Source organism: Coptis chinensis, chromosome 2 (genome assembly GCF_015680905.1).
Source record: "Coptis chinensis isolate HL-2020 chromosome 2, ASM1568090v1, whole genome shotgun sequence".
Taxonomy (NCBI): Eukaryota; Viridiplantae; Streptophyta; class Magnoliopsida; order Ranunculales; family Ranunculaceae; genus Coptis; species Coptis chinensis.
The window spans coordinates 61,706,220-61,734,033 of record NC_141457.1 but is presented as its reverse complement, the minus strand read 5'-3'; the positions used below and the strand labels follow the sequence as shown (position 1 = coordinate 61,734,033).

Below are 27,814 nucleotides of genomic sequence, written 5' to 3'. Positions count from 1 at the left end.
GGAGGGCAATGTAGTCCATTGATTAAGTTATTAAACCCTAACCCTAAAATGTCTTCCGTCAAGTATAAAACCATGTGAGAGACAAGTCCACCGCTGCATCATTTGGTTCTTCAAAGTAGAAAAGGTATTAGGAATATTTTATTTGAAATAAACTTCTCAGCTCTTTAATCGCTGTTATTTTGTAGTTTTACTTGTTCTAATGTTGTTGTAGAGATAACAATCTTTATAGTAAGCATTAGCTCATAGCCTTTTGATGAGATCCCTTTCTCTCTACATGAGATAAAAGGTTGTTATCTCTATCTTGATAAAGATTTGTAGAGGCTTAGATTCTAGCAGGCCTTGAGTCACTTCGCTATCAGTTTTTTTCCCACTGTGCGCAGTGAATTATGTCCTGCCAAATCCCCAATTCTATTTTCACTAATTTTCCCTTTTTTTGTTTACTTTTTTTTTTGGGATCCTATGATGGTATATCTTTGAGACCTGATAATGTTTTCATTTTTGATGACAACTACAAGCATTATTGCTGAGGATCCCCTATGTTAAAATTATGTCCTATATTACATTTTCATTTTCATTGATTTTTTATTTTCTTTTACTCTTTTATATATAAACGAATAAAAGGTTCAAAAAAATTGCGGATGATGAATTATGCACTGGGCTCTGAGCAGTTTTTCTGCGCCTATTGATGCACATGCGGCCTAGAAAGCCTTCTGACACGTATTAGCAACCTGTTTTTTGTTACGTTTTCTTGATATTGAGATTTAGTAGTTTTTATGCATGAATAAAAAATGGATGAATTATATAAAATTTGCTTTTGAGCATCATCTGTAATGGACTTATAGTAGCTCTTATATCGACATAGTAGTAGCTGCAGCTGAACGGCCAAGAAAAATAATGACCGCTGCCCTAGAACAATTTAGAAGAGCTGTGGAGAATCTTGAAGTAAAAAGTAAAGGCTAAATTTAGGATGCATGGGTGCACCTCAACTGAGTGGTTGAAATTTTCGTGACCGGGTCAGCAAGTTTGAGTAAAAGGAATAGGAAAAGGTAAAAACGTAATTTCAACATAAAAGGGTAGAAAACGTAAAAAGCAATACTCTTTCCGCTGTTCTCACCAATATCGCTCGATTATGCTCTGAACGATCCCCTCTGACCGTCCGTCCAGCGAACCATTTCATGACTCAGCTATGCAGGTTTCAGTATTTTATAACGACCTTACCATTTCATGACTCAGTTATGCCGGTTTCAGTATTTTATAACGACCTCACCGAATTGCTGGAGTATACTCTCAACGAGTTATACAGACCAACTAGGAATTTTTTTAATGCTGTTGGGTCCAAAACAAATAGGAATTTTTTTAGTTTTTTCCTATCTAAATTTCGAATATACATGCATCAAAACCAAATAAATTTTACCAATGGGTAGACATCAAATTCAAAAAAATTGAATTAAAAACCAAATTAGCATGACCACATCGAATAGGAAATGTTCAATGTTGTAAATTGCGGTTGTCTAGCAAGTAATGCAGTATCCCAACTATCTGCAATTAAGTGTCGAGATGTACGCTATCTACGCATCGGTTTTGAAACTAGATGGATTGACCAAATGAAAATTCTAATTACATGAACATTAATTAAATAGACTTGATCGATAACATGTACTATTAGTATTTTGGAACCCCTAGTCTGAGAATGTTCAATGCTGTAAATTGCGCTTGTCTTGTTTGTAATGAAATATCACAACTATCTGTAATTAAGTGTCGAGCTGTACGCCATTTGTGCATCAGTCTTGAAGCCAGATGGATTGACCAAATGAAAATTCTAACCACATGAACATTAATTAAATAGACTTGGTCGATAACATATACAATTGGTATTTCGGACCCATCATTAATGTGCTCGTTTGCCAATACTAGACTGGGAAAGTTCAATATTGTAAATTGCGTTTGTCTTGCTTGTAATGCAGTATCCCAACTATCTGCAATTAAGTGTCGAGCTGTACGCAATATGTGCATCGGTTTTGGAACCAGATGGATTGCATTCCATTTGGCGTACATTCAGACTGTTGCGACGAGACCCACTCAATTGCAAACCAAAACCCAACTCAATTACTAATCGTGTTGAGTTTGTCAAACCCAAACCCAAACCCAACCTGCCTATATAACGGGTTAACTAACAGGTGATCCGCTAAGGCAGCGGGTCAATTTCGAATTGGATTAATAGATAACATGTATGTAAAAAAATACAGCATAAAATAAGGCAAATAATATCGAGCAATAATATTTAGTATCCGATACCCTTGAATCTGACGGCTAATCCTTCTCATTTTAGTCGTTTAGTTTAGGTAGTTGGGATGATGAGATCTTAAAAAATAGGGAAAGTTATCTTAAAACATGTTATATTGGTCACGGGTTTATGAACCGACCCATTATACCTGTGAACAAATCAGGTCTACTAACGGGTTACTTGGGTTAACATATGTGCCATTAGTTGGAACTATTTATTTGACGGATTCGATTGGTCAACCCTTAAATGAACCAAAAGCCTTTTTTCCCAACTCGAACCCGTTAAGTTTGTGTTGGATTCGTGTCGGGTTAGTGGGTCGTGTACAAAATTGTCACCCCTAGTCCCTATTGAGTCAGTAGAATCACTACTGAATTGAAAGAAAATAAACTTACAAGTACACTCACCCTCCTCCTTCTTCAATAGTTGGTTATATCAATTACTATTTATGTATTTTGGACTGTAATAACTAACATGTACATTTTTATTAGGAACAAGTAGGGTTAGAGATTAGTTTCGGAAAGTTACAGCTATAAAACCATAATATATTCCATTGGAAACAAGGGTTTGGAAAGAGATACAAATATTCATAGATCCTCAAAAGGGATAAAATTAGAGTATTGAATAAGGTTAAGAAGACGAGTATAATTTGAGGAGAGGATAATAGGTTTTTGGAAGTTATAACCACTAACGGGTACATTTTTCTATCATATGTCGTTGACTAGTGCTAATGTAATAATAAAAAATAAGATTTAGAGTTAGAGCTGGGTTCCGAATCACAGGTTGAAGGAGCAAACCCAAACCTAAACCCAATTGATAAATATGTCAAGATTATCCAACCCCTACCCCGAAACCGCTACAAAAGAGTCGGATTCGTGCTGGGTTTGCGGGTCCTGTACTAAACTGTTATCCCTATTTTGTGTAAAAACTTAGCACTTAACAATTAATTCATACTATTCCATGATGTAATGAACAATATTTATCAATGATATTTCTCAATGTATATTTCTTTGGACCCATATCCTCCCTTTTTATTTTCTTTTTAATTGGCTTTTAAGGCTTGGCTTTTAATTGCATTTTTTTTGTTTGTTTGTTTCTTCTTTCTTTTCCGAATGACCTAACTTTTGTATTTAGAAAGAAGAGGCTTTAGAACCCAGTAAATAAATTACCTAACAAAAGGGGGGAGGGGTATATATATCGATGATATTAGTTTTGTTTATATAGATGTATCATGAAATGTCGATAATGTAATGATATTTCACCTTATATCATTGAAATTTGCACATATAACAGTGTAATCCCAACTGAATGTGATAAATCGACGATAAGGACCGATATTTCGTGGGTTGATGATATGAGTCCGGTTGATGTATGACCCAAATTTGCCACAAGTTTTTGGGCGGTCTTGTTTTTTCGTTGTTGGAACTCATACCAAAAAAATTGAATTGAATCGTGTCCTAAAAGCCACCCTTGTAAACATTGTACGACCCAAATATCATTAGGCTCCCCGTATCATTATTCTATTTTTTTGGCTCCTCTGCCATTTATTTTTCTTTGCAAGAACCCCAACAACCGAAACAAGGAATAAAGCCCTGAAACAAATGCTCTCTCTCTCAATGATCTAAGATAAGCCCTAAGTTTATCTCCCTAAACTACTAAAATCTCTCTCTCTCTCTCTCTCTCTCTCTCTCTCTCTCTCTCTCTCTCTCTCTCTCTCTCTCTCTCTCTCTCTTGGGTTAGTTAGTTTAAATTAGATTGTTTTAGCAGTTAATTTAGTTGGATTGCGATATGTTGTTTATAACTTAAATTTAGAGTTGCTTGCTAACTTGGTAAGAAGCTCTTTAATTGTTCATTGTTAAAGAAGAAAACAATGAGCTGATTTTTAAGTTGTTATAGAGTATCCAGTCCTTGCCTTGCATAGAGTTATGTTTTTTTTTTATTTATTATATTATTATTATGGGCAGCCTGTTATTATTATTAGGCCCTTATTATTAATTTAGAAATAGTGAACTTGTGTTGATTGAAACAAGGACCAAATATCTATAAATTATTGTTGAAAGAGTCAAAGAGAACCATGTGGTGTTGATTGACTCTTAATTATATGTAAACTGAATTTTTTACAGAATTATGATACCTAGTTGGACGACTTGTTTTCCTGCCACATAACTATGGAGATAAGGGTTTGGTGGTTGTTGGATTATAGTTGTATATGAGTGATTGGTATGTAGTTACCGCCAAATGATATATTGTGGATGGTAGTCCTGATGTTGGTATTGGATTACTGCAAGTGATAGGTCTTGTATGACATTAAGGTATACATAAAATATAAGTTATGTCCAGCCATATAATCACTTGCCATGGGTATGGTTTAAATGATGGTTGAATTGATATATAATGGAGGGAATTAGCATTTGACTCTTCTATCTATTTATTAAAGGTACTGATGATGTAGGAATAGGGAACTAAGTCACTTATAGAAAATAGATGTCAGAACTGATCATATGGCCTATATTGGCCTGGTGATGGCATGCAGTGGCTTCGCATCATATCGGCCTAGCAGCACCCTGTCAGTGTCTTGTAGTGGCTTGGAAATGGCCTAGGACATAAAATTTAGTAACTAGAAGGGTAGAACATTTATTTAATAACATCAGTACTTCATATAATCAACGATTAATTATTCCTTTTGACTTAAGTTGAAAGGAAATGTTAGTTAGTTTTGTTCGGGTTCTAATAGATTTACAATTATGATATATGATTTTTATAGGAGTTGGATATGGTTTTATTTGCTTGTTCGGGATTAAGGAAACGGAGCGTGCTAAGGTAGGAACTTACATAACTAATATATAGCCTGCTTATTTTCATGCATGTTTTGTTTGTTTAAATTGGTAAAAGATAGTTTGATTATCAAGCCATGCATATATACGTGTGATACTCATGTTTCACATTTTATTTTTAAATTAGGCAATTAATATAAATTTCATATATGGATATAATTTGTGTCAAGAGGAGTTTTTTGAAATTCGGGTCATTGAGATTATTTTTCTTTTCATAAAAAGAGAAAAACTTGTCTTAGAAAGGGGTTCTTGCCTCTTGTTTTTCATTAAGGAAAAAGGGACATAGATTTTTGTAATCTAGGTATGGAATATCTTACTGTGTGTAAGCTATGTGTGAGGTTCCTGGATTGTTCAATTGATTTGGTTTTAAATTGAAGAGCATTTACACGATGAGTTATCTCAGGTCATCAAGTTAAATCTCATCTTCAAATTTGGACAATAAGCTAAAGATGTTGTATTGAAACTGCATGCATAGATGTAGGAAACTCTGTTAGTATGGTGTAATTTTTTTTATATTATCTCTCAAGTTACTTTTTATGTCTTGGGCACTAGCTTGTACTTTGTGTATTTGTTGAATGTGGTTTGTTAGAGCAATGAATTAATTTGGTGAACCACACAACTAGTGAGTATATATATAAGTTCAGCTGGGGACCATAAGATATACATGTGTTGGTAGTGCCTTGTTTTACATGCATACTAGTAGATGAATAAGGTCATTCTTATGGTATCCTTGATATTGTCAGTATCAAGCTATATATAATCTTTTATTCATGCACGCAGTTATATAAGTTAGTATGTGGATTGCCTAGTAAACAAATATTTACTTATTTCTTATCAATTGCATGGTTCTTTGTTGATGGTTGAGTGTCTGCTTGCTGTTTTGCCTTGGTTGTAGTGAAATGGAGTTAAGATCACCACCTTTTCGTACTAAAAATAATGAAATCAGCAGTCCCACCATTACTTTCCCTTCATTAATTTTAACTGCCTTATCATAAGATATTCAATCCATGTTCATCAATTTGTTTAATCTCTTATCTATTGTATGAACTGTTCTAGTTTAATTATTTCGGCTCTAACTTTTTTCTACTAATCTAGTTCCTACTACACACTGCAGCATGGACAGACTACAAATTATGCAGAATTTATACTTACAAGATGATCATATATCGTCTTTGCTCATGGAACAAGAGGTAACTAGCTATCTTCAACTATTTATTACTTATAAGTTTTCAATTGGCTTCTATTAATTAACATTCAATAACTTGTCTAAATGACTAACAGGTTCGACCAAGGGTCCGTACACATGAGCACAATCAAAATGTAAATAAGTGGATATTGTCTAATGCTCAAAAGAAAATGGTCGCGGGTTTGGGCTTCAAGCACCTAAGAAAAATATACCATTTCCAAGGGGACCAGTACTTGATATCTGCTTTGGTTGACTGTTGGCGACTAGAGACTAATTCATTCCACTTGCCAACTTTTGAAGCAACAATTACACTGGAGGATGTTGCCTATATTCTAGGCTTAAATGTAATTGGGAAACCAATTGTGGGCAACTCAAAATTGGAAGCTCATGAAGCATGTCAGAAATATTTGGGCCTAAGTCCTCCAGAGTCAGAGGTAAGAGGGAAATCAGTGAAATTGTGATGGATGTAAACTACCTTCCAACGCCCACGAGCGGATATGAGCGAAGCACAACGCGTGACTGCGTTTGTGTTATTCCTCATTGGAAGCATAGTGTTTTCAGAGCCAGGAGGTTATCACGTGCATACGAAGTATCTACCATTCCTGGCCGATACGAAGAATTGTGCCTCATATGCTTGGGGTACTGCTGTACTTGCGTTCCTATTCAGGTCACTGATGGGGGTGTCACTTTGTCGTAAAGAAAAGAACAAAGGCAGCAAAAGTGCCTATAATTTTGTTTTGAACGTTTGTGTCTCTTCAACTCTACTGTTGGTAAGTGTTGTAACACTGTAGCTCCAAATTCTTTTATGGAAAGATCTTTATTAATTAACTATGTATTGGATTGTAATTATGGATGTTTGCTTCTAGGCATGGTTTTACGAAAGGATTAGTATGTGTTAGCCAAGGTGTCCTGCTTTGGTTAAATTCCCAGCTGCTTGCCGGTGGAAACACGTCAAATATAGACCTTCGAAGCTCATGTATGAGCATCTAAGTGCAAAGATGGACTCACTACGTGTGGATCAGGTTAGTCTTGTAGTTGTTGTCTTAAGTAGATATTTAGGTATTAGTGATATGCATTTATACTTGATATCTGTCACGCATAAACAAATTAGCCACATACTAAAAACCAGTGCAATTAGGTTGTTTGGAGCTGATCACTACTTATTTATGTGTGAATGTGAATGCCAAAGAAGTGTATATGCTAATCTTGGTATGATGTTTGGTATTTTAGATAATATGGCAGCCATGGGACGCCTGGGTGAATGCTCCCTAGTTTGCTTTGAACGCTTCATATACGAAACCCATATCGACATGGCTTATATACTTCGACATTATAGAGAGGTATATGCCAGAAAGATGCATGAGGCAGTTTAGGCGGAAGCAACACATACTAGATCCACCTCCTAGGTGGAGAGATGATCCTAAATCCGGGAAGCCGTCCAAAGAAATATGCGCAGATTGGGAAATATGGTGTACGTCTGACTGTATTGGGGAGGAACAAGTAGAGTCCACTGAGGCAAGTAATGCAGCTTACTTGGAGTGGTATAGGAGCCATAGTGTCACACAGATTAGACCCTTGCACCTTCGCAAGGCATTGTTGAGGGATTAGTTGACTAAAGAGGTTAATATGTTATGAATTCATTCCATGTGTTTACTATGTTTTTGTTTAGAATGGTGTTTGCTTAGAATGCATGTTTTTAACAATATTTGTTTAGAATGCATGCTTTTAGAAAGTAGCTTGATTATGATATGATAAGATTTTCTTTAAAACTTCTTCTTACTAGTAACTTCAACCTTTGTTATGTGGATACTTATACATGTATATCTTCTGAACCTAAAACTGCCACTACAACAGAAAAGACATTTAAAATCACCCTATAAGTGATGTCAAAAATATACGACGTCACTTTTGCAAGTGATGTAACTGGTGGCGACGTGAAAAGTCAGGGTTTTCCACATCACTTTTTAAACGATGTCCACAAGTGATGTTACTTTACATCACTTTTTAATTGATGTCCATAAGTGATGTTATAACTTTGCATCACTTTTTAATCGATATCCACAAGTGATGTTATAACTTTGCATCACTTTTTAATCGACGTCCACAAGTGATGTTATAATTTTGCATCACTTTTTAATCGATGTCCACAAGTGATGTTATAACGTTTAACATCACTTTTTAAGTGAAATCAATAAGGCCGATTAACATCACTTCGAAAGTGACATTTCATTCAGATTCCAAATTACTTGTAAAGTGATGTGAAATAACTCTATAAATCACTTTAAAAGTGATGTCCCATTTATCAAAATAATAAAAAAAATAATTAAAAAAAAAACAAAATTGCCAATATCATCCCAATATAATACCATTTTTGTAGTCATTTATCATCAAATAAAGATGAAATGTATCTTAAAATCACATTCATCACACAAATATCATCTCCAATTACAAATATTACACTATATACAAAAAATTGTAACGAGCCAACATATACCAACAAAATCTAATCTGCAGATGATCGAAATGAGCCAAAGAGAACCACAATCACCCAACCAAGAATCTACCACGCCTGGCTTAATGCAATCAATTTAATCCAAGAACCTATCACGACCCTAACAAATCACTCACTTTTTTCTTTTTCTGCATTATGAAACATTGTACTAGAAAATCAATGCAAATTTTATAAAAGGAAAATAAGCGCACGTAACATCCGCCATAATATAGTACCCGAATGACAAAGGAAGTTCTACAAAAGACAATTACTTGTTTTCAATATTACGAAATTCAAGATTATTCCGGATCCTCAATGGCCTTAGCAGCCAAATCTTTAGTCCTAAAGGTAACAAACGATAACCCTTATTCTCTCATGAAGTCTTTGCCTTTCATCATCCCCGACGTGCAATAGCAAAATGTCAATCTTAAATCTTTAGGTGTAACGAAGGGAGGTAAAACCACCATAAAACCATAAACATTACCTCGTGACTTCTTCTCCTATCGACTCACAAAAGCCCTTTGGATCCTTCTCGGAAGCATCATGTGGAATACCACCAACATACACCTCGAACCATACAATCAAATTTCAAAAATGCATCCACCGAAGGGAAAAAAACATAGGCAAAGACATATGAAAAAGAATTTGATACCAATAATTAAGTCGAGACATAAGAGGATTATTCTAACATCTCTAAACAAATTCAAGTCAGTCCAACAAAATAATACCAAAAATGAACCGAAAAGGTAATTCAGAGCCAATGATATTAAAGAATGAGCAAACGCCGCACCGAAAACTAGTGATGCTTACCGCTGAACCATAAAGAACTCCACATGTTTCTAGATTCTTATTTGTATTTTTCGTGCTAGCCTCGAGGAAGTCCTCCATCATTCTCACAGTCAGTAGCATTATCTCATTGAAGTTAGTAAGGAATTCAACAAGCACGTGGTGGAAGCCTTAAATCTAAATTCCAAAACCATATAAGAGTAGAGGAAATATTACGTGAGACCTAAAATAGGAAGATAGTTTGGGTGGAGCTTACAATGTGTAAGTTTCGATAGCCCCCGATCTGTGATAACTTTGCTGGTTCAGGTCTTGGATCAGCAACTTTTGAAGGAGATAATGGAAGGAAATTAGCCTGCTGAACTTGTGCGAGAACCGGGGGAGGAAAAGGTTATTATGACCTCCTTGAACTCATCTTAATGCCAGATTTTAACCTAAGAACAAAACTCTAGAAACAAATTTGGTTTGCAGAATTCTACTTATGGTAAATATCTGCTTGTATAAAAGTAATTTTTCCATGACATCATTTGTCAGAATTTCGTCCTGTAATTGTTACACATGGGCAAAAATCTGATCCACAAACTAAGTTGGCCCTTGTGATCGTGAACTCAAGTTCTTTCCACACATGAGATTCGCAAACAAAAATACAAACTAACTAAAAATATTTATAAAGAAAAAAGAATGACCATAATCATAAACAACGCCAAAATACAAACGGGCAACTAAAAATATTTTGGGAATAAGCGCCATAATCATAACACCTTGAATATTACACATTGAGAATATAGAATCGAAAAAACCTATAAAACCAAAGGCTTAATATCGGACATTATCGGTAAAAGTCCAAAGAAAACAGATTATATCGGGGGCACCACAAACTCTTGTGCATTTTTAAGAAGTAAAGTTTAATTTCTTCATTTTTTTGTAGGAAAAAATCGCCATAGCCCCACCTAGACAACTTAAGTGCCCTTCCACCGCTCACTTAGCACTTTTCATAACACCGATGCTAAATAAGAAATAAGTTTTAAAAAAAAAAAATAATGCTTTTAGTCTTGGTGAAATAGTTTTGTTTAAAACTCATTCTTACCGTAGAGCATGCATTGCCCCCTGCTTTCTTATGGTGATCAAAGCCCGGTTTTTTCTCATGAGAAACATACACCGACGAGGTAACTCATTTCCTTCAACATCACAGACGCTATCTTGACCAAGGAAAACCTCAGTAGTTCCAACAATCAAAAATATAAGAGGGAGCTGAAAGATTTGATCAATGGAGTAATTTAGTGAAAGATTTGATCAAGTAGAACTACCATTCCATAAGAGATCGCATGATGAGAACTCCGAACTAGAATCAGATGAACTATCTGACTTAGAACTAGAATATCTTCGTCTTTTCCTCCTCCTTCCTCTTGAAGGCTTCTTAGATTTTCCTTTTTCACGACAAACTAAAAAAAACATTCAGTTGTAACTCATAAGAAAATCTATTATACCACAAATTATCTAGAAACTGAAAAGCTCTATATCTTTAGTGATAAACAATAAAGCTCTATCAGCCAAGCTGACTGACTCCCTCTCCAAAGCAGCTACTGCGCGTATCTTACCTTCAAGAAGTTCACCACAATTGACAATTTTCACAAAAAACGCAGGTTCCCCCTGCTTGGAACCTGCGCTTTCAATCTTTTTCAATGTCCGACGGCCTTGCACAAGCTTCCCAAAGACAACATGCAACCTGTTGAAATCAAAAGGGAAACAAAAAAAAATGCACATATGAGCAACAAACAATACACACATATAGGATGGGATCTATACAGAAAGGGTTTCGTACAACGGGCACCTACAAGATAAATTGCAGGCAGATATTTGGAACAAATCATTATCAGCTCATCTGGACAGTTCTAACCTTTTTAAAAGTTGTCTATACCTTAAACAACTTTTGAAAGTATATGAGGAGCCAGTATTTCTCAAAATAGGATCCTCTTTTGACAAGGTTAGAAATGTCCGAATGAATTGAAAGCTTATGGGGACATCTCTACGATGAGGAGACCATATCCACCAAAAACCAGCACCTAAGTCAATTTGTAAGTTCACCAACTCACACTTTGTACAAAACCATATGCATATACATCACGTCCCAGTATATATATAGAGTGGGGTACTAAAACTAACCCATCAAGATGGTGTACAGCTCTGAAGGTAATGAAAAACTGAGAGTTATTGCTGTTGGGACCAGTATTTGACATAGACAGATAGCCCCGACCATCATGTTTCAAAGTGAAGGACTCATCTGGAAGAATGTCAAAGCAACCACTTGTTAACAAGAAGATAAATATACTGAAAAACCCAGTAGCCTGTTAGAGACTTAAGAGTAACATATGAAAGACGCACACCAGGTGCAGTCACCTAGCCAATTAAGGAAGTGAGCATCCACATATCAATACACCGTCTGATACGGAAGTGACAGGTTTGAATCATATAGACCCAACAAGGAGCATTTTCCTGCTCTCCTTCTTTGGTGACATTTTCCTGTTCTTCTTTCTAGAACTACAACACAGGCAGCAGCACCATTTTGGCCAACAGTTGCAGGTCTTTGCAGGGGGTTTCTTCTTGGTGGGGGAATCAAATCCATACAAAGCTTGCCTTCTGAAAACACAACCTGTTCCAACATAAATAGGTCCCTATATGCCATCAAGCCCTTTCATGTTGATCTGCGTACAGTAAAAAACAAGTTATCCATTCTACAAGATCAGGAGAAAAACAAAAACACCAAAATGTGGATGAAGAAAGCAGCATTACGCACATCAAAGAATACAATGTTACGATTTGAATATCTACCATTACGATAAATTCCATCAAACCTTTGAGGGAATTGCACGTAGTAAATCTTCTTCCCTGAAATTGGGTCCATCATAAAGCACATGGCCTCTCTGAGTGCCTTAGCTTACTGTTGTTTATATAATGATCACAGTCTACATTCAGAAAGTATGGAGCATTGGAGATGATTGCTGAGACTCTCACCTTGAGCTGATAATATCCATTAAAGACCTATTCTTCAATGCCAAAGTTCAAGAGATTTCCAAGTAACTCGGAGCATTTCCAAAAGACTTCCAGCAGAAACTTTTTCCTTAATGTGCTGCTGAATTGTTTCAAAATGCTTGGTAAACAGGGCTACCGCAAGTTCAACGAGCTGTTTTTCTGATTCAGGAAATATTACTCGATAAGCACGTACAACCTCCACGAAATTACGAACGGAAGCCTAAGTGATTTTTAAAAACACTATGGTTCATCAGGCTGATCAATATAATATTTAACTATGTGAAATTATAAGGTGGCAGCAAGCATAATCACAAAATAGCCATCGAGCGTAAAGGAGTTATCTGCGACCCATAATAAGATATCAAGAAACCTTTTGAATACCGAGCAAACAATTGGCATCCTAGAGTCGTTATCATTCCCTATCAATGCTATAAACAAGAAAAGATTTAGCAAACTATTCTTCATGCAATTGAGGAAGAAACTATTTGCTCATGCAACTGAGAAAGATTGAAGGTTCTCGAACAAAATGTAGCAATGTTACCTATTTAATAATTTAATTGTATGGAAACCAGAGAAGTACCAATACAAGTCAACAAAAGTAGAAGCAGAAAGCACCAATAGTCCATTAGCCATATCAAATACAGGGGAGATATTTATCGAAAAATAGTAATAATAATAATAATAATACAGGGGAGAGGCGTGCATAGATCGCAAAATCTCTAAGATGTTAGCTCAATAAGGGGGTGAAATGGGTGAACCATAATCCAAATAGTCGACCACCATTATCACAGGATGGAACTAATTTATCAAATCCATCAAACAGTGCAACTTGACTAGAAAGATTAAACTTGGACCACCCAAATGCCCAAAAGATTAGCTGTTGTCTCTATGAACTGTTTTTCTTCCTTGTTTTTTTGATTGGTAAGTATGTTTTGTTTTTCCAGAGAATTAGTAAGAGAAATATTCACATACACCAAAATTTGAAAACGTCCATAGATTGCAAAATCTCTAAGATGTTAGCTCAATAAGGGGGTGAAATTGGTGAACCATAATCTAAGTAGTCGACCAACATTATCACAGGATGTAACTAATTTATCAAATCCATCAAACAATGTAACTTGACTAGAAAGATTAAACTTAGACCACCCAAATGCCCAAAAGATTAGCTGTTGTCTCTACGAACTGTTTTTTTTTTTTTTTTTTATTGGTAAGTATGTTTTGTTTTTTCCAGAGAATTAGTAGAGAAATATTCACATACACCAAAATTTGAAAACGTAACTTTTTGCAACAAACCCACGGTTGTATAACAATTCAACCAAAAGTTTGTGGAGTTTGTTGTTACAGCAATCCTGTTCTGAAAGTCACTTCTGTTGGAAGTCTATGAATACAATGTCACAACAACTACGTGTTATTATGGTCATTGTTGAGAATCACGATGGGTTCATATATGTGTATGAACAGTAAGGCAGCTATAAGGGGAGTGTCTTACTATAAAGGAAAAGAAACAAAGTAATACCAGTATAGAACTATCTAACTAATTGACCAGCACAAACAACAACAAACGTTGTTATCATTATGTGGAACTTCTTCTGAATAGTGTTGTCATGGCGATCTCCATGGAGAACACTATTGCAATGCGCTGGATAAGCGCAACCACCTTAGATAATGGCGCACATACTAAGGGCTCAGCATGGCATGCCTTTGTTGCTTTTTCACCCCTCAAAGGTACCCTTAAGATCATTTTTTATTCTGATCAGGACTCTTAAGACTATCCAACTCTCTTAAATAATTATTATTAGTAATAATGGAGATTATCACTTTATGTTTGTTTTAGAGTGTTTTCCCCAGCTTTGAGAATCGTTTAACACAACCTTAACTCGTCTAAAATGGAAGACCAGACTTACAAAAGAATAAAGTTCATCTCATTTATGAGGAACTTCTCTTGTAAAGCACTTATCTCTTTACATCTACATGGAGGATAGAACTGGAGACAAAGTAGCAAGTTCATAAGATGCATAATTGCTGATGGTGCAAGTATTAATTTTTGGCACGATAAATGGTCTTATGGTAAAATCTTTATGGCTAGTGCCTGCAGCTAGAGCTATCCTGCAATTCCCTGAGCTATCCGAAAGATAAAAGCCTCAAGTCAAAGTTTCTTTCCATCTACATACAAAGGGCTAAAATGGAATGCTACTAGTTTCCTCTTGAACTTTGGCATTGAAGAATAGGTCTTTAATGGATATTATCACTTGGAAACAAACAAAACTTGGGAAAAAATACAATAAATAGACAGAACACCAGCTGAACTAGTGTACTACTTAATAGACCACACTACACATTGCCCATCAAATGCAAGCTTTTTTAGTTTGACATAATTAGTCTTCATAGTTTGTTATTTGCTTTACCTCGCATCATCTTTTATATCGATCAGTCTATAGTCTCCTACCAAAAGATAAAAGATAGAGAAGGAAACGGGCACATTGCATAACATTGATAAAGCGGATGATGCAAGGACTAAGGTTTTAAGAATAGTAGGAAACACTGATAATATACATGACGAATTACCTGTATCATTCCAGGATGATCCCGGACATTGTTCCCAGGCCATGGTGTTCCATCTTGCATTGTCCAACCCTCTTTGGGAACCTTCTTTACCCCTGCGTCATCGCTGCTTTGAGTGAATACATGGCATGACCTGTTTTTGGCAGATCTTGTGCAGGTGTCCAGATCCTCAGGGAAACCTTCCGACCTGAGTGAGTGACAAATGTTTCATCTGTGCTTTCCAGCTTTCCAGCAACTAACACAAACAAGTAGCAAGGTTTCTTGAATGGGTCCTCCCAGAGAACATAATGTCTACCACCCTTCAACAGAATGAGACAACAATTAAAGTGAAAAAACTAACATGAAGATGATTTAGTTCCAGTTCCAGTCCATATTCCAGAAGAAGTTAAAAATACCTCAAGTTCTCCTTGTTCAATTAGGTTCCCATTTGATAACAGAACTGGATACAGAGAATACAAACTTCTCCATCTCATTGCCACATTGAGTATGACTAAATTTTGGGAGGCTTAAAACTCTTCTAACTGATAAGTCCTTAAATGTATTCAAATAGATTCCAGAAGTCTAGGCAGCTTGTTCTCATTCAGTAAAGCAACCAACCTATTTCCTCTACCAGCTTCGTTCGCCCACCCGAAGGGTGGGGAAGTGTCCCAGGGTAGTGAGAGAAGGGCGAAACTAATTAAACAGTTCTCTCTTTTCTCTCTGAACTTTCTTCTTCGACACTTCGTTAGCAATAATATAACTTAACTGTTTTGAATAATACTGAAGAGTGCTCTTTAGAGTTTTATGATCAGACGTTTCGGATTGATGCAGAATGTGACAATTGGAGGCTGACAAAAACAGACAACCACAGCGTGAAGGTAAACTATTGATGACACCGACCATACTCAAAACAGAATAAAATCTGGAAGAACATAGCATGATCCTAGTATTTTTCCTAGATGAATTGGATCAACCGAAGTGGTAAGAGGTAGGAACCAAGAAATTGGCACAATAAAAGGTCATGCAAAGGAATAGGACCTTTTACCTGTTGTGCCGAAAGTGATGTGCAGCAAGAAAAGAGAAGATTGCTCAGCCTCAATTAACACTATAACATATTATCTTCATAGAAACTGGGAATCCACTTTTCAGGCTTACTTCAAACAGATGGATGCTAGGTCTCAGAAATTAGAACTGCCTACAGGATTCACAACACAAGGAAGACTCACCCGAGAATGTACATGTCTGCAGGTTCTTCCAAACAAAGCCAGCCATCAATCTCAAGATTCTCACCCGGAGGTCGTCCAAAGAACATTCCATTACCTATCATTACCCTATGGACCACCAAAATCACCGATTTCATAAAAGACTTAGTAAGGCCATCTTATTATATCAAATCAATGGTTCAAATATTTCACCAATAGAAAGAATGGAAGCCTAGTAACACATATTGGCATTCATACCTCACATCCTTTGTGTCTATGTCTTGAGCGCAGAGAGTTTCAGAATTTCTTCTTTTTTCTTAACAGATGTCCCTTTAGTGATATCCCTGAATAGATCAAGTACAAAAGTTATTAACATGACTTTGAGTACATAAAAATCCAATTTAGTGTATGAAAAAAAAAGTAACCCGTCTCGGTTGGATACTTTAAAGATTAACGGCAAATAATAAGACTATTTGGATATTATCAATGAAATATATGGGAAAAAGGAAATTATGGTAACCAAAAGGTTATTTGGTCTCTTTCTAATACTAGCATGCAAGTCTTTTTGAGGCGACAAACTGTGTAGAGTAGAAAGGCAAAACACTAAAGTTTTATAGATGTGAGGTTGCTTTAAGCACCAACTCCGTTTTTTTATAAGATGGACATGATTCTAAAATGAAAAAAATAAAAGGCGGAGGGTGGGTAGAACAACATCTCTCTGTGGAGCAAACATGGTGACTACAAGTATGCCATATAAAGAGGTCTACTTTCACATATCCGTCATCGCTTTCTATTTATCAGCTTCAATTCGACAACTATATGTTGCCATGATATCGAGGGAGATCCTAACAAGACAAATTGCATACCTTGATATATTTAGAATAGATCAACAATACTAGCAATCGGAACCATAAAATTAGTTTGAATGATAGAAGAAACCCGATAAAATGTGATTTTTCTGGAAACTCTCGCTTCACATTCGAATAAAAGTAGTTAGAACTAATGAGTAATGACAGTATTTGGTTCTAACATAAAAGGAAATACAAAAAAAGGTGAAATAAATACCGTGTTACTGATGAAGTAGATCATCTGCTTCACTCCCAAACTTTGATATATTTTTAAAAGAATTTTAATTGCAATACCCTATACTCTTCCCTTTACCCTCCTCCTTTATCCGGGCTTGGGGACCGGCATTGTAAAGCTAGCGACAACTTTACAAAGCGGAGTTAAAAGTGTTGGCTTTGCAAGAAGCAATAGAGAACAATCGGTATGGATATATGAATAAATGATTAGTTCTAAAGCCTGCAAAGCGTATCAATAACAAAGCTAAGAATAACAAAGAAAACAGATACATATAGCACCAAGTGGAAGAATTTAAACCATTCACCATTCATTGAGTCCAATTCCAACTAACACAACTTCCCAAACACGCATAATTAAAAGGTCTTCAAAATTTAAGTGTTTTCAAACAACAAAAGACTAGCTCTTAAAATTGAGTGCACATCACAACTTAATTAAGGAATTGGTTGGCCAAGCCACAAAACTAGAGACAGAATCTTCTATCGTCTTCAAAGCGTTATTCCCCCTAACAAGTAGCGCATCCTTTTGAATTGCAACTTCAACAGAAACCTTTGAATAACCGGGGCCTAAAGGCTTAGTATGCACTGTAGCTGCTGGATCATCAGTATACCACAATCCTTCTGCCACGACATCTTCAGGAACAAGTCTAAACAACTTGCACTTCACAACTTTGGATTTAGTACCCTGTATGAAAACAAAAAGATATACATACATGACTCTAGAAATTCACATATTAAATGAAATAGCATTTAGCAAGGATAACATACGGAAATTAGATTTTGATTGCTTTGGGCAGATGGACTTTGATGGTCACGTTGAGCCTGATGAGTAGGTCTTTGCGTAGATACAACTTTGGATTTAGCCCCACCCCTGCGAAAACATGAAAGGGAAAATATAAAAAGCAATGAAAATTTCAAATTTAATGAAATAGGATTTAACATGGAAAACTTCTTGAATTTTGATTGCTTGGGGCGGATGGACTTTGGTGGTCGCGTCGACCCTCAAGAGATCTTTCAAGAGACACATCTTTTCGATTTTAGTCCGTCCTTGTACGAAAACATATAAGGAAACAATAATATAAATGTAAATCTAGGAATTTGAAATTAAAAAAAAAAAAAAAAAAAAATAGAATCCAACATTGTATACATACATAATTCAGATTGTGATTGCTTTGGGAAGATGGACTTTGAGGGTTCATTGCCACCTCTGGAGAAGGTTGAACAGACGAATGGTTTGGCTGAAAATAATTTTGATGTTAGTAAATCAAAACAAAAGTATATATGGAATCCCCAAACAAATTGGAATACCTCTTCACTATTCAATAGTTTGGCAACAAGTTTCTTGATAGAAGACATTTCTTCCAATACATCATCATATTTCTCCTGCAATTCACTCATCCTCCCATTGCATTGTTGGATACCATACAAAGTAGATGGAGTAACTCCATATCCCACTCCCGTGCATGCCCATTAGGATCGGGACCTAAAACTTGTGAGAGGGCATCTCCTCTTCCACATTCTATATCACGGTCTATTTCATTCAACTTATCCTATAACAAAGAACAACAACAACAACAACAATAAATAATATAACTAGAGTTAGCATGGAAATCGAATAAGCATGCCTTTTATCTTAGAAAATATTTTATGAACAGTGAAGCGACATACTATTTTCTCTTTAGCAAACTCATTTACTGGTTCTCCATTTTTCCTCTTGTGGCTGCAACCCATACAAGATTACCTCTTGTAACGGGCTTACCAATCTTATCCTTTTACGCCTCTACAAAACAAGTAAATAAAACATTTCACATATATATATTAAGTACTCTTAAGGGGAAAAATCTTCACAAGTCAAAAATAGATCATTTAATTACCAACTCATCTTCCAATCTTGCATAACCTTTATTTGACTACAAGTATGGGGCATCTTGTGGTGTTGAACCCGCCTTCTTCCCATTTTCCCTTAGTTTCTACAAAAAAAAAAATAATATATGAGTCTTGATATGCAAAATGGATTTTATAACCCATATAATGTATGATGAATACCTTGTATCCTTCACGTGAACAATTTGCAACAAATGCTTTCCAATCGGGTAGTTTTACATCGGTTGGGCAATGTGCAATTCTAGCTTGGTCAAGATTATCATATGCATCATAAATTCTTGATCTCAATTTTGTTTTGAACCCATGCCGAGCTTCCCAATAGACTTAAAAGTCTGTTTTCTAGCGTTCGGTGCTACAAAAATTGTTGTAAAAGATGCATAAACAAATATTACTATATTTCTTTAATAATATATAACTTGCCATGTAAATAAAGAAATTTACCTTTATAACAGTCCACATTTTGTCCTTAATCTCAGGTGTTACTTTATGCCAAGTAGGATAGCCAATTGGAGCGATCCCTTGCTACTTTTGCCCAAGTAACTGCTTGTATATAAGTTAATTAGGACCTATAGGTAGACCTTTTTCATTAAAGTCAAGCACAAGTTTTTGAGCTTTTGGATCCAATTGATTCAGTTTTGTCGCCCCGGTATTGGTTGGTGAAGATCATTCGAACCTTCCGATGCATTACCTTCTCCTTCTTCAGTAGTCATTTTCATAGTGGTTTTCCAACCATTCATCATCTTCCATTTCCAAAGTCATGATTTCCATTTTGTTGCTCACTTGGTAGCTTTTCCATATCCCTTGGCAACCTTTCCACTTCTTGAACTTTCTTACCATAAACTTTATTTGGACTTTTGGAACCTTGTACATGACAAAATAAATTGGTTTAATATACTTACAACCACACCTTAATGACACAATCACAACCGAAGCATAATTATTTTTCTAAGTGGAAATTAACAATATACACAAACTGAATGTGCACCGCCCACTTTTAAACTTTTGAACCTTAGCTCTTGCCGCTTTTTTTGGTACTAGAAAATCAAAACAAACAGAAGAAAACAAAATTAAAATACTACAAATACAAAGGCGAATAAAAAATTGAGAGAGAATCAAAATATCTTACGGGGTTAGTTCTCTAGTCTTTTCCTTTGCCATTCTTCACATGCATTGAAAAGATTAGAAAATACGTCTGAAAAAAAACAAAACAATCATATACATGGCACTTAGGTAAAATAAAGTACATAATTTGATCATGACCATAACACAACATGCCTTGCACCATTATAAGAAGCACTCACAAAACATAATAAAGTCAATAACTAAATAGACAAAAACAAAAACCACATAATAAATCAGTCTAAATGGACAAAATGAAAACAAAGCGGACCCAATTACACTCTATTTCTTTTTTTTTTGTAGCACCCAAGTTCCCTCACAATCTTGGCGCTTATAGACTTAGCCTTCTACATCACCGCCGATGTCATTAACTAGCTCCACACTTGCAAAGGTGGTGGTGCGAGGCACATTGCTAAGGTCCTCCTCCGTACTACATTCAAAATCACGGAATCCATGAGAAGGTGCTTTCAAAACCACAAACCAACTGGCTGTCATGTGATTCTCGTGGAGTAGAAAACTGGTTTGACTTGGGATGCAAGGATAAAAGGGTCTTGCTTGTGTGTTAAACTTTGATGCAGATTAACTAATGTGAATCCCTCTTCTACTTTGATCCCACTTCCTACGTTTGCCCAATCACAATTAAATAATGGGTACTGAAAAACACCATAATCTAGCAAAATTATATCTGTTTTATCACACCATAATATGTCACATCTTCCTCGATTTGTCTGCGGTGTCTTTAGCACTTGCCCTACACAAGCTACTAGTCGACAATGACACTCGAGTTTTGAGTTCCTTTTTCTCCATCCTTTATGTGGAAGCGGTAGCCATTTATCAAATAACCTTTATAGCTCCAAGCATCGCAAAACAAGGTCCATCGAGAGCCAATCCAACATATCGGATACATCTTTGGTTTTTTCTCATTTTCAATCTAAAGACAAACAAAATTGAAAGTCAAAATCTTACATCGATTAAAACTTCTATAAATTTAGATAACAAAACCTGCTTCTTCACCTCAAGCTTAAACCACTCATTGACGCGTTTCAAAGATGCTTTGCTCCTAAAGCACCTTCATTTCTTCCTAAAAGCGAGGTTCCTTATGCGGATGAGCATTTTTTTGTGTCTTATGTTTAAAAGGTGTTCATTAATATATATATATATATATATATATATATATATATATATATATATATATATATATAAGTTTTCACATTAAACATATTAACTTACTCAATGTATGCAATTTGAACTTCCTCGAAATTGAACAAAATGCAACGATGTCTTTGCTTCAACCATGTCTCTTGTTAATGTAATAATTGTCCCCTTCAATAGTGGCTTACCTTCAAGAATACTGGATTTTGTGGACTCATCATTATAGTCTTCATTTCTACTTGGTTGGTCATTATTAATATCAACTCGCTTCATATGCTCGGAAAAAAATGTTACACTCTCTTCAGCCAAGTTACATTCTGCCATGCACCCCTCGGGCCTTGCATGATTCCTTACACTTGCTTTCAAATCCTTCATATACCTATACTCGATGAATAATCAAATGTTTAGAATGCAACACTCTACAAACTAAAAGGTGTATCTTTTTAGCTAAAATATATTGTAGTAATAATAGGGAAATATAAAAAAAAATAATACCTTTCAAAGGGATACATCCAACTAAATTGCACCGGTCCTCCAAGGCACACCTCCCCGCACAAGATGAAGCGTCAAGTGTACCATAATGTCAAAGAAAGATGGAGGAAAATATCTTTCTAGTAAGCACATTGTCACTACAACTTCATCCTCCATTTGTTCCATTTTTTCCTTATCAATAGTCCTTTGACATAGTTCATTAAAGAATGAACGAGTCTGAAAAATTGCATTCCTAGGCCTTTTTGGTAAGAGATTCCGCAAGGCCAAAGGCAACAGTTGTTGCATTAATACATGGTAATCATGAGACTTCAAGTCATATTTAGCATAGTCGGACAAAGGAAACACGGTATGATATATTGGAACTATACCCATCGGGCAACGGTAGCTTTCAACCTTTCACAAAAATTTGCTTCTCACTCTTTAACAAGGTGCATTGTGATGCAGGAAGTAAAGTTCTACTCCTATTCGTATAGGGTGTAAGTCAGGTCTTAATCCCATTTCTTCCAAGTCTTTCCTAGATTTAAGGTTATCCTTTGATTTTTTTTTTTCAGATTCAACAAAGTTCGAAGCAAACTTTCACAAATGTTTTTCTCTATATGCATAACATCTAGATTATGAGTTAACAAAAGAAATCTCGATATGGCAAATCAAAAAAAATGAGATTGTTTCTTCCACAATTTTGCACCTCTAGTTTTTTTTTGCTTACCTTTGTATGCCCTTTCCACGTTTTTTTTTTTTCTTTCCTATAGGTTTTCCCCAATCATCTCTCAAATTCTTTTTCGGATCTTTCCCCAATCATTTTCTATAGATTTTACCCGAAAGTAAAAATCTCATCGGACTTCAAAGGAACGGGCTTAGCCCGTGTTCTTGCTTCCCATTAAACCAACTTTTCTTCAAACGATATGGATGATCATCCGGAAGGAACCTCGACTTCCCATGTAAGAGAATTTCTGCTATGCTTTAGCCAATCTGCACATGTATTAACGCCACACCTAGGACATGCTAATCTGCCCTTCGTTGAACATCGGCTAGGTTTCCAAATCTTGGAAAATCATTAATGGTCCACATTAAAACAGACCTTAATGTGAAGGTGGATTTTTGGTATCGTCATTACGTTTCCACACCATCCGGTCCACAAAAGTAGCGGTCATCAATCAGTGGCTTTAAATAAACATCTATGTCATTACCTGGCTGGCTAGGACCGGGGATTATCAATGTCAACATCAAATACTTCTTTTTCGCATGCACATCCAAGGAGGTAAGTTATATATTGCCAAAATGACTGGCCAATAACTATACCTCGAGCTAAGAGTGCGATGAGGATTGACACCGTCAGCAGACAACGCCAGTCGAAGATTTCGTGCTTCATCACCAAAAGAGGGCCAACTTCTATCAATATGTTTCCATGCAGGACTATCAACCGGATGACGCATGTTTCCATCAGTACTCTCATTGGATGCATGCCATGTCAACTGTTTTGCCATTTCGATAGACTGAAACATCCTCTTGAACCTTGGAATAATAGGAAAGTACCTCAAAACCTTTGCTGGAACCTTCTCGTGTACTTTTTTAGTATGAGGATCAGTTTTCCATCGTGTAGTCTTGCACTTTCGACAGCTCACATCATTTTTAAAATCACCAGTGTATAACATGCAATCATTTACACATGCGTCGATTTGCTTATAATCCAAGTCAAACTTCCTTAACAGCGCCCTTGCTGAATTATTTGACTTTGGAATAACATTACCCTCTGGAAACATATCCTTCAACGCCTCTAAAAACTCTGTAAAACCTCTATTAGACAAACCATGTTTAGCTTTTATGCTATATAGCGTAACAACTGCTTCTAACTTCGTATACTTGCTACAACCTTCATACAATGGCCTTTTAGACTCCTCAACTGCCTTTTGGAATTTGGCTTCTTTTTTTGGATCACCAGAAAACTCTTCTTTCTTATTACTCTCATTTGTCGCTTTAAGCATCTCATAAGTCTCAGTGAGGTTAAAGTCTGTAGTTTCAACTCTTTCATCTACTACATGCACTTGCCCTTCTTCTCCATGCAAAACAAAAGGATCATAAGTCATATCAATACCCTCAATGATCAAATGGTCTTTTACAATGTTGGGACTCAAATGGTTAAAGTTTTTGCAACTAATGCACGGACATCTAATGCTTGTTTTATCCATCAAAGGAGCCATAGCGAATTCGATGAATTCATTAACAGCATCTTCGTACTCATCACTAGCTCTGGAAAATTTCAGTATAGTTAATGATATATGTACATAGTAATAAGCACTTGTTTCAAATAAAGTAATATAAGTATAAACTATTTAACCTGTTTAAAGTTCTCCAAGTCTTGTCCATAACGTCGCTTATATTGAACCTACTATATCGAAGAGTAGCACCTAGATGTATAAGAATCAGAACATCATTACCATTTAATCTTGGGCGGTTTTAATGGCAAAAAATTGTGCCTCGACAATTTCTTATTATTGTAGAGTTGTTCAGAACTTATATACATATACAATTCATACATAGAGGTAGGTCGGAAATATATTAATCTGTCATAAGTCATTTATTCAAATTATTTCTATTTAAGTTTTCCAATAGTGAAAATAACTTAAACACTTAAATCAATTCAAGTTTACCACCGAGAAAGTAACTTTAAGTTCTTTGTTACCAAAACTCAAGAAAGGTAACTTCATCATTGAAACCGTAAACTTAAAGTTAATTGATTTCATTGCTGACATTTCAAATCCCCCATTCGTTAAATAATATAACACAGTCTTTACATGTATCCCTTTTATTCCGTAATCAGACATTACTGTTGCCCACGAATGAAGTAACAATTTTAAAAAGAACAATGAAGTAACTTACCTCGCTCTTTGGCCCCCGAAAATTATCCCATCGATAATTATCTTGATAACAATACAAACAATGACAATAGTCACTTAATTAATCCTTTAGTAGTACAAGTTGTAGAGCAAGATTTTTTTTTTTTCTTGGCGGGTTATTGGTGTATGCCTTTACAGTACATTTTAATGATTCGCACAGAGCAGATATGAGTAAAAGCAGAGCGAGAAGTCCACTAAGTAGTATATGATACAGATGAAGACGAGTACAGAGATGATTTCGTTAATGATGGTGATATGGAAACTTCCCCATCTTCAAAGAACATACAGTAGAAAAACAACCAATTGAAAAACACTAAAAATTTATCACACCACCAGACAAACACAAATATATTGAATAAAAAGATCGGGAAATCGAGTACGGAGAGGGGGCAAGAAAAAAGAATGAACCTGTTTGCGTTCTTCCTTCGCTCACGTGTAAGATCTACTGAAAAAGATGATTCTTTTTTTGAAGAAATCGTGAAAACAAAGTATGAATTAGTTAATGTATATGAGAATAAAATCAAGAGGAGAGGAAGAGAGGAAGAAAGGAAGAAGAAACAAACCTGATTCGCAATAATTTTCAGCCGACTTTCTAGCTTTTCCCATACCAGTTTGCTGTAAGTATAACTTATACCAAGTTCTCTCAGCGGGAAACCAAAATTTTCGGTATCAAATTCGCGGTTTTTTATTTCTAATTTTCGTTTAAGGCTAGTCGAGCAAACCAATGGCTGTTTAATTTCTATTTCTAATTTTTTGATGATCTTTCGATTCTAACTGGGGAAGCCAAAATATATTTAGTAGAAAAAATCGCGGGCTTTTATTTTTTATTTCTCGTTTATGGGCGAACCAATCACGCGCCTGTTTTATTTCTATTTAACCTAATTTATTTTTAGATAGTTTTTTCTAACTAATTAACTTAATAATTAATAGGTATATTAATAATAACACTTCTGGAAGTGATTTCCAAAACTTGACAAAGTCACTTTTAAAGTGATGTTGAATACATAGATATTACATTACTTTATAAGTGACACGGTGAGTGACAACACTTTTAAATTGATGTTGAATACATAGATATTACATCACTTTTTAAGTGCCATGGCGAGTGACGTAAAAAAATGTTACTATATCACTATCACGATATCACTATCACGACATCACTTATTAAAATGATGTTGTATAACTCTACTATATCAGTCTTTCAAATAAGTGATGTTAAAAAAAAATTGTGATAATTATTACATCACATACTGAGAAAAGTGATGTCATAGTTTTCATATGACATCACTTAGCTGAAAGTGATCTAAAATTAGTGACGTCATATGTCATATTTGTTGTAGTGTGCATTTGTTTTGGTGCAGAGGAAGCACTCTTTCCACCTTGCTCAATTGCTTGTGCCTTTCTTCGAGAGTATCACTAAACAAGTAATCCCAGAAGATTTGCTCTCCATGCATTCAGAAATAGTAAGAGTTGGTGAAGCCGGGAATGATGCTGATGTAAGTGAAGATAGGCATTGTGATGAGAGTGTGAGTGGTGTTTAGGAAGGCTCTAATGACATGAGTAGTGAGTCTGATCCTTTTTTGGCACCAACTTATGAAAGGGAAGACAGCACTGATGACGTAGAAGCCAATGAACAAGGTGTGCCAATCAATGTAGTATCTGGACCAGTTAATGCCCCATCCGGGCGAGACCTCAACGAAAAGTCATAAATTGATGATGCGAGGTGAAGCAAATGAAGATGAAAGACAACATCATATAAATTTGAATATCTAGTAAATATGTCTGTGTTACTAATATGCTTGTTCTGCAGGTTGTTTAACTACGCCTATTGATAATACATAAAAACAGTTAAACACTAATATTAATGTTAACAACACTAATACGTAATATTACCATTTTTATGTTATCAATTATATTTCTTTACTCTCTCAAATAATAATGAAGCAATATAGATAAGAGTATGGATTCGTTCCACTATTAAACTACCAAGACTCAATATGATTCAACTAATTAAATCAAGAGGAAAGTGGTGAGAGTAATAATTATATTGATAATAAACTAATTATGATTGTGTTATTAATTAAAACATAAACTAAATAAACTAAACTAATATAAATAAGGTTTTGATGGAAAAGAATAATATAGAGGAAGTAATAAATCCACATATAAAAGTTTATTCATAATTCACTTAGTTCATGTATTAATAAGTCATCATCTCTATCAAATTCAGTAATGCACTAAAATAAAGATTCCTACTTTGTAAGATCCCTAATCAACTATTACTTTCTCTAGTTAATAATTAATTAGCATGAGAGAATAGTACCTATATCAATCTCTTGTATAGAAATACTAAACTCTAGTTCAAAACTAACAATTTCTATCTCTAAAAATATGAAAGCTTCAAACTTTAAACGCATAAACACAAATAACCCACAAAATCATAAACAATCCTCACACAGGCTTCATTAAAACTCTCTCTAATGGGAGTTTTAGCCTTGATTCATTGGACTGAAATTACTTAAACAATAAAGGGAAAGCATAATAAAAGAACTTGAAGTAAGAGGAGAATTAGATATGCTAACTAAAGTTTTTTATTGAAAGGTTTAATGGAGGCTATAAATTAAATCTAAACTAAACTAAAAAAGAGAGAGAGAGAGAGAGAGAGAGAGAGAGAGAGAGAGAGAGAGAGAGAGAGAGAGAGAGAGAGAGAGAGAGAGAGAGAGAGAGAGAGAGAGAGAGAGAGAGAGAGAGAGAGAACCCTAATTTATTCTAAACTAATGAGGGAGTAGCCAATATTTGTTTTAGCCTTAAACCTCTTTATATAGGAGAGGGTTAGGTTATAATTT

The 27,814-nt window shown here is 35.4% G+C and overlaps 2 long non-coding RNA genes and 2 other non-coding genes across 12 annotated transcripts; 3 read left to right on the top strand and 1 right to left on the bottom strand.

Moving 5' to 3' along the window:
- On the top strand, positions 1-26,663 carry LOC147516990 (uncharacterized). 5 transcript variants are annotated; one of them, XR_015211302.1, is made up of 7 exons: positions 1-124; positions 5,046-5,101; positions 6,230-6,305; positions 6,397-7,071; positions 7,168-7,323; positions 7,532-7,921; positions 26,330-26,663. It is a non-coding gene; the product is annotated as an uncharacterized LOC147516990 (long non-coding RNA). The 5 variants fall into 5 exon arrangements; XR_015211304.1 differs by lacking the exon at positions 7,532-7,921; XR_015211301.1 differs by lacking the exon at positions 26,330-26,663 and having other exon boundaries at positions 7,532-8,050.
- LOC147516993 (small nucleolar RNA R66) lies at positions 456-531 on the top strand. The gene has a single exon (XR_015214644.1). It is a non-coding gene; the product is annotated as a small nucleolar RNA R66 (small nucleolar RNA).
- Positions 635-717, top strand: LOC147516992 (small nucleolar RNA snoR118). Its single transcript, XR_015214664.1, has one exon. It is a non-coding gene; the product is annotated as a small nucleolar RNA snoR118 (small nucleolar RNA).
- LOC147516991 (uncharacterized) lies at positions 11,155-16,449 on the bottom strand. 5 transcript variants are annotated; one of them, XR_015211299.1, is made up of 5 exons: positions 16,373-16,449; positions 15,171-15,466; positions 11,973-12,825; positions 11,739-11,856; positions 11,155-11,301 (listed from the first exon to the last, which is right to left on the bottom strand). It is a non-coding gene; the product is annotated as an uncharacterized LOC147516991 (long non-coding RNA). The 5 variants fall into 5 exon arrangements; XR_015211297.1 differs by having other exon boundaries at positions 15,563-16,444; XR_015211300.1 differs by having other exon boundaries at positions 11,156-11,301; positions 11,973-12,513; positions 12,588-12,825; positions 15,171-16,444.
- Positions 26,664-27,814: the final 1,151 nt, after the last annotated feature.